Source organism: Dendrobates tinctorius, unplaced genomic scaffold (genome assembly GCF_039654945.1).
Source record: "Dendrobates tinctorius isolate UK_male_01 unplaced genomic scaffold, ASM3965494v1 ptg000250l, whole genome shotgun sequence".
NCBI lineage: Eukaryota > Metazoa > Chordata > Amphibia > Anura > Dendrobatidae > Dendrobates > Dendrobates tinctorius.
Genome location: NW_027361917.1, coordinates 8,427,541 through 8,434,748, shown reverse-complemented (window position 1 = coordinate 8,434,748; position 7,208 = coordinate 8,427,541).

Below are 7,208 nucleotides of genomic sequence, written 5' to 3'. Positions count from 1 at the left end.
GCTAGCACAGGTGCACTACTGATTTTCAGATTTGCCCTCAGTTGGGCAAAGCACGCTGTGCATGTGCAAGGTCACATTTCAATGCGCACGCGCGAAATATGTACGCGATCTGTGATCTTCACAGCGAAGAATGGGTACAGCAAGCCGAGGAGGGGTGGAGTGACGGAACAGAGGCAACGCCCATCAGACTGGACAGAACAGATTAACATACAGCGCGGGACAAATAAAAAAGGTTTTTATGGGTGATACATGGGGAGTCAGTGGGTTTCAGAACTAGTTGTGGAACGCATAGCTAACACTCAATTAAATGATATTTTTACCTAGTAGGCCAAAAAAGAGGTGACAGGTTCCCTTTAAAGGGTTTGTCCACTACCAGAACAACCTTTTCTTAAACTAAATGTTCGGCCCAGATAAAATAATAAGGCTGGAGTCACACTGCCGAATTTCTCATGCGATAATCGCATCGCATAGCACGGACTGGCCAGCACCTCTCCTGACCTGAGCATGACAGCGTGATGGATTTCTATGCAGCTGTCAAGCTCAGGTCAGGAAAGCAGACAGACAGTGCGTGTTTTACGATGCGAAAAATACGCCAGTGTGTCTCTGCCCTAAAGCCTATACTCACCTCCCGTGTCATCACTCACGGTCTCGGGGCTATGATGCACTGAAATGACACGTGATGCCTAGTGCACAATCAGCGCTGGCATCACTGTCCTCACCTTTGGACAAAATGAACATGAAGAGGAAGTCCGGGGTGAGCTGCAGCACTGACTTATTCTTCATGTTCAGTTCATACAAAGGTGGAGACAGCGACGCCAGCAAGGGAGTGCTGAAACCATGGGAATACCGCCTGCACACGATGTGAGTATAGATATAATTATTTTATAAGGGCCGAACATTTAGGTTAACAAGGGGTTGTCCTAGTAATGGACAACCCCTTTGAATGCTAATAGTACCTATACACATGTATTAATACAAATATATACTTTGTGAAAGCAATCTTGCAAAAACAAACTCTTTTTTTGCACCAATCATTTGACTATAGGATGGTATTGAATCATGGAAAATATTTAAAGTCAAATAGCAGTTGAAGCACAATGTGAATGTAATTATACAGTCCCAGCCTTGATACAATTGGCTAAGTACAGGAAAACAGCCATTGGCAATTGCAAATGTTTAATGTAGCAATTATTGCACTCTTTAACATCTTTTTTCATGTAAAGAAATCATCTTCAATTTCATCTACAATGAAAAATCGATAGAGATAAAGATGTTTTAATAGTTTCTTATTCCTACTTTTTTTTCACACATTAGTTTTACATTCCAGTAAAGTGGTTATTTTTATTTTCTTCAAATTTTCCATTTTTTTTTAGTATTCTTAATAATTTACATATACGTAATAACTTGTTACATTTTCTTAGGGAAAATAAAATAATTTTTCTCTTGTTCCTACTGTGTTCTATTGCGGTTGTTCATTGATTTCCCTGTTGTGCAGTGCTAAGCTCATGCTTCAGAGTTTCTGTCAATGTTGTCAACTAGCACCAAATAGCATTTCTACTCCCAAAAGATGGGAGACTTCAATCATTGTACCTATACATTTAGTACTTCATTTCCCTAAGAAATCTTTGTTTAATGGATCATAAGGCAATAGAATTCTCCCTTGTGGACAACTGATCTGACTGATGTGACTTTTATATTGTAATGTTTCCTACAAATTGCTATTCTTCAGTCTTTGCCACATGTTATAGAATCGTTTTACAAGTGAATAAATTGATGAGATGTACATTTTATTTCTATTGTAGTGAGTGAATGATAATCAACTGTTATCTATTACCTAGTTAATTTAGAAAGGAAAACACTGTTTCAAACATAGCTTATGTAACTACGTTTTCATTGCTTCCATGACCACAATTTTATTTTTGAAAAAAAAAATTCTGCTGACATGAGTTTTTTGCTGATTTTACACAAAGTAAATGTGCTAATTCCAGATATTAAGTAAAAGAAATATGTACTGCATCACATTTTTTTCACATATGAGAAATATTTAATTATTGGCTTTAAAGTCGAATATCAGAGGTCATAAAAAATTCTGAAGAACTGATAGCACAAAATATTTGTTTCATGCAAAAATTGAGTCTATTGTCTAAACAAGAGAGCAATAGTTGTGTAAATTTTAATTTTTAGGAAGAAATGTTCTCTTTTTGGATGTACTGGAATAGTTATGATCAGGGTGGTCATGTGGTAAACACCAGCAATAGTCTGCCATCATGTTTTGGTTCCATCCACCTTGGTAACTGTTTTCCATGATCCTGATGTCTTGGAGAAAGCATTCTCCTTGTTCTTCATTCATAGCTCCAAGTTTGGAGGGGTAGCAGTTCAGGCGGCTATCAAGGAAATGCAATTTCACACTCATGTTTGCTCCCAGTCTTTGAAAAGCAATCAACAAATATTGAACGGTTATAATTTTTGGAAAAAGTAAACCAAGCATCCATTTCTATAGTTTTCATGGTATTAAGGAACTCTCTGTCTTTGATTAGAAGCCTAATGGTGGATGTTGCTGAGTGAAAATTGTAAAATCTGCTATTGTAGTGCTCAGTAAGTTGTAGTGTCAAGTATGTTGTGCCCAGCTGGTTCTTCTGGAGACATGCACCCATAAATTAGGTGGGCTCTTGTTGCTACAGAAATGCCAAACATGTGAATGCTAAATGTGGTTTAGGCACACTGTGGGGCTCAGAAGTGAGAGGGGCATTTGGATTTGGGAGTGCAGAATTTGCTAAATTTCTTTTGGGGGGACAAGGACCAATGATGCTTTTCCAGAGCCTTTGAGCTTCCAGAAATGTGGAATCCTCCTATATTTCCGTTAACAGATGATGGACCTGAGTGCTTTTTATATGGATTGAGTTGGAGCTTTTATTGGGAACATTTTAAATAACGTTTGGGATCACATTTATCCTGCGCACTACACTGAGCACTTACATCTGGGTTTCCATCTAAATCTTCGAATGATGTAATTCAGATTAGATTCCCAATCGGTCCATTCACTATAATGAGGCAGCAGAATTACTCTAGACTCCGTCTGGCCTCTGTTCAGTGGTGTCCTTCATTTCAGAAGAGCACAAAACTGTGGTGGACTACGATTTTATGCAAGCCTAAAAAGACAGACACTGTCACATCATATTCGAGACAATGTCTAAAGCGACTCCATCTGCCTCCTTATAGGGATTCTTCCTTTGGGAGATTCATCTGAATCACGTATTTCTGAGATGTACACAAACATCTCAGTGTTAGCACGCAGCGTAGAGCGCAGGATAAATGTGAGCTGAGCCATACTGTGTTCTTTTGGGGCCGAATTAAATAATCAGCAGCAGGACAAGAAGTAGTTTATTTCATTTTTGATGCCTTTCCTCATGTGGTATAAATTATAAAACGATTTTATTCATCGGGTTTGTGTGATTACCGTGATACCACATTTATATTGTTTTTTTATAGTCAAAAAAGGAAAGGATTTCTCAGGCACTCCAATGAGGTTGGTGAAAAAAATTGTTAATTTATTCATACATAAAGTGCAGCTAAAAACAGGGGAGTGGGTTAAAAAAACCTTACGCATTTCTGGCGCGATACTGTACCCTTAGCCATAGGCATATCAAGAAAAATAAATAGACAAATATATGTAGGAAATGCTTACCAATCAACAAGATGAAATTATAATGACATTCTCTATGCACCATGTGTGTAGAAATACCAACGGATAATGGAATCTGTGGAAAAAGCAAGCAGAAACGGAAACAAATGAATTAAAATATAAGAAACATGAGCAAAGCATAAAAATGCGATGAAACAAAAAAAAATTTAAAATAAAAAAAAAATTAGCTGCACTTTATGTCAGAGTAAAGGAACAATTTTTTTCACCAACCTTTTTGGAGCGCCTGAGAAATCCTTTCCTTTTCTTAGGGTGTGTGCACACGCTGCGGAATCTGCTGCGGATTCATCCGCATTGATTTTGCAAAATCTGCAGGTCAAAAGACCTGCGGTTTATCTGCGGATTAGCCTGCGGTTTTGCCCTGTGGTTTATCATCTCCACAATGGAGGAGATGGTAAACCGCTGTGGAATCCGCAGAAAGAATTGACATGCAATTCTTTCTGCGGATTTGAAACCGCAGCAAAATCCGCGTGGAAAATTCTGCAGCGTCTGCACAGCGGTTTTTAATTCCCATAGGGAATAATGGTACTGTACACTGCAGCTAATTCTGCTGCGGATCTGCAGGGCCAAATACGCTGCGGATCCGCAGCAGAATCCGCAGCGTGTGCACACACCCTAACTGTTCATGACTGAGTTCACCAGCAGGATTGGCACCCATCTGGTTTCATTACTCCCAGCCCAACCATACAGCTTTCAACGCTATGGTGACGCTCCCTGACTGTCTTCTGCAATTTTTTTTATGTTTGGCTGCTGCTACACAGTAAAATACACTTTTTTTGCAAAAACAACTTTTTGCACTGCTATATTTTGAGAGCTATAATGTTTCCATGTTTCCGCAGATAGAGTCATGTGAGGGCTTGTTTTTTTTGTGAGACAAGTTGACGTTTTTATTGGTACCATTTTTGGCCACATAACGTTTTTGATTGCTTTCTATCCCAATTTTTGATAGTCAGAATGAACAAAAACCAGCAATTCAGGAATGTTTTTTTGTTTTGTTTTTTTATGCCATTCCATGTGCCATAAAATTGATAAGGGAACTTTATTCTTCAAGCTAGTACGACTACAGTGATACTACATTTATATAATTTTTTTTGTTTTGGCGCTTTTACACTATAAAAACTATTTTATAGAAAAAAGAATTATTTTTGCATAACTGTATTCTGAGACCTCTAACTTTTTTATTTTTCTACTGATAGAGCTGTATGATGGCTTGTTTTTTGCAGGACAAGATGATGTTTTCAGGTATACCATTTTTATTTACATTTGCATTTTATTTCACCTTTTGTTTGACAGTATGATGAAAAATGGTTGAAGAAGAACAAGTAATCGGCACAGCTGCAATTTTTCTGGAGTTATCCTACCCGGGGATCTCGGGTGCCAAACCATGAGAAATTAACAGTGACAATGTCCATATCCAAAAAAAGATAGGGTGGCACTCTGTCCCATTAAAAGAGTCCTATATTCGGATATCACATTAAAACACAGAGGTAGGAGAGTTCTTAGTGGAGACGTAATGGATGACGGCCATTTCGCGCTAATGTGAGCTTCTACAGGTCCTTTTATTTCTTTACTTCTCAATATGACTTAGTATAGGGCTAAACAGCAACACTAGTAGAGCAACCTCAACACTCAGAGAAGTCATATGGCCTAATGCATTTGGGAACCTTTTTAGAATCTTACCGACATCCACCATAGATATACAGTGCAAGTCGGTAGCGGGTATATGGGGCGGGCTCATATGGTGAGCTTGCCCCATACTCAGCAGGTCATGGCTGTGTGTTACAGCCAAGATGTGTAACTAACAATAGAGGGTAGTACGAAGCACTGCTTTCCATTGTTTTCCTGTCCAATGCCGCTGTTAAACTCTGACAGCGGCATTAACAGCATAAGGGCAGGGAGCGCATCTTTCAATGCATCAATCGGCATGCAGCCTGTGATGAGGCTTCAAAGGAGTCCATGATTTTTACTATATGCAGCAATACTGTGGCTTTGCTGTACATAGCACACCATCAGACGATCGCAGATTAAAGTACTTTAAGGGGACTAACAAAAGCAGTTAAAAGTTTAAAAAAAGAAGGAAAAAGGTGGCACTGGCCATTCCATAAAAGTCATTTTATTTATTTAACCATAAAACATGGATGTATGGAAAATGCGAGCAGCATTGTGGACATCGACCATTTCTCGTAATACCATGCTTCTACGAGTCCTAGTATGTCCATGATTTTATGGTTAAATAAATATAGAAGGAAATTTTTCCTCATTTTTAATTTTGAAAATGTCATATGTATCACAAAATCGTATCAATAAAAACATGGTTTCGCCTCACAAAAAATAAGCCATCACATAGCTCCATACACCAAAAAATCAAAACATTATGGGTCACGGAAAATAATGACCCCCCATTTTTTTCCCAAATTCTGATTTTTTTTTTCACCAATAATAATTATAATAATAAAAAACCTTGACATGCTTGGTATCACCGTAATCATATTGATGAGCAGAATCATATTGCAATGTCATCTTTACCACAAAATGTACGCAGTAAAAACAATTCCAAGAAAACAATGTCACTTGGAATTTTTTCCCTGCCTTCCTGTACATTATCTGATAAGATGAATGGTGTCATTCAAAAGTACAACTCGATCAGCAAAAACCAAGCCATGTGGACAGAAAACAAAGGCAATGGCTCTGTGAAGAAGGTGAGGAAATAATGAAAATGGTAATTGACCATGCCAGGATGTGGTTAAAGCTATTAATTTGCAAAATAATGTATTGAAGCCTAAAAGGGGAAAGTTCCTAACCTAACAACTTGCCAACTGCCATAAAAAAAAATCCAGCAGGGTTCAAAAATTTCCAATGATCACTACACAGTTGCGGTAGATCACAGGTTCCAATATAACCCCATTGACAATCATTGGATGGGATGTTGTACTGTAATTTTCACGTCACAAAATACTTATAGTCCTAGTCATAAAAGGTACCTGACAAGTTGAAAATTGCATTTGATTTACAAGCAGGATGTTATAGAACAGAGGAGGTGATCACATTTTTGTGGAAAAAGTCTCATTAAAACTTGTATTTTGGTCATTTAAATCCCTGATGTTTTTATACATGAGTCCAGTGGCCAGTGCTATTCAGCGATGGATAGTCTTCCCTATATGACTGCCCACTGGACGTTAGTGCATAAATATAATACAAGTTAAATTGAATCTTTTCCCACAAACCTATATATCAGGCTTCTCCTTGTCTCTGCAATGCTGTCCACAGATTAAACTACATTTCAAAAACAAACAGACAAGAAATACTCAAGTCTCCTGGGTAATAGTAAAAATATAAAAGTTTATTCAAAAGATCAGATAACAGGAGATGGGAGGGAAAATATAGGGACAATGAGGGGCACATCAAATGCAGGTATTTGCCAAGTATGTCTAAATCTTTGATCTGCACAACCTCTCAAGACCAACATACAGTACTATATCTAAGGCATAATTATACAAGTGAAATAATA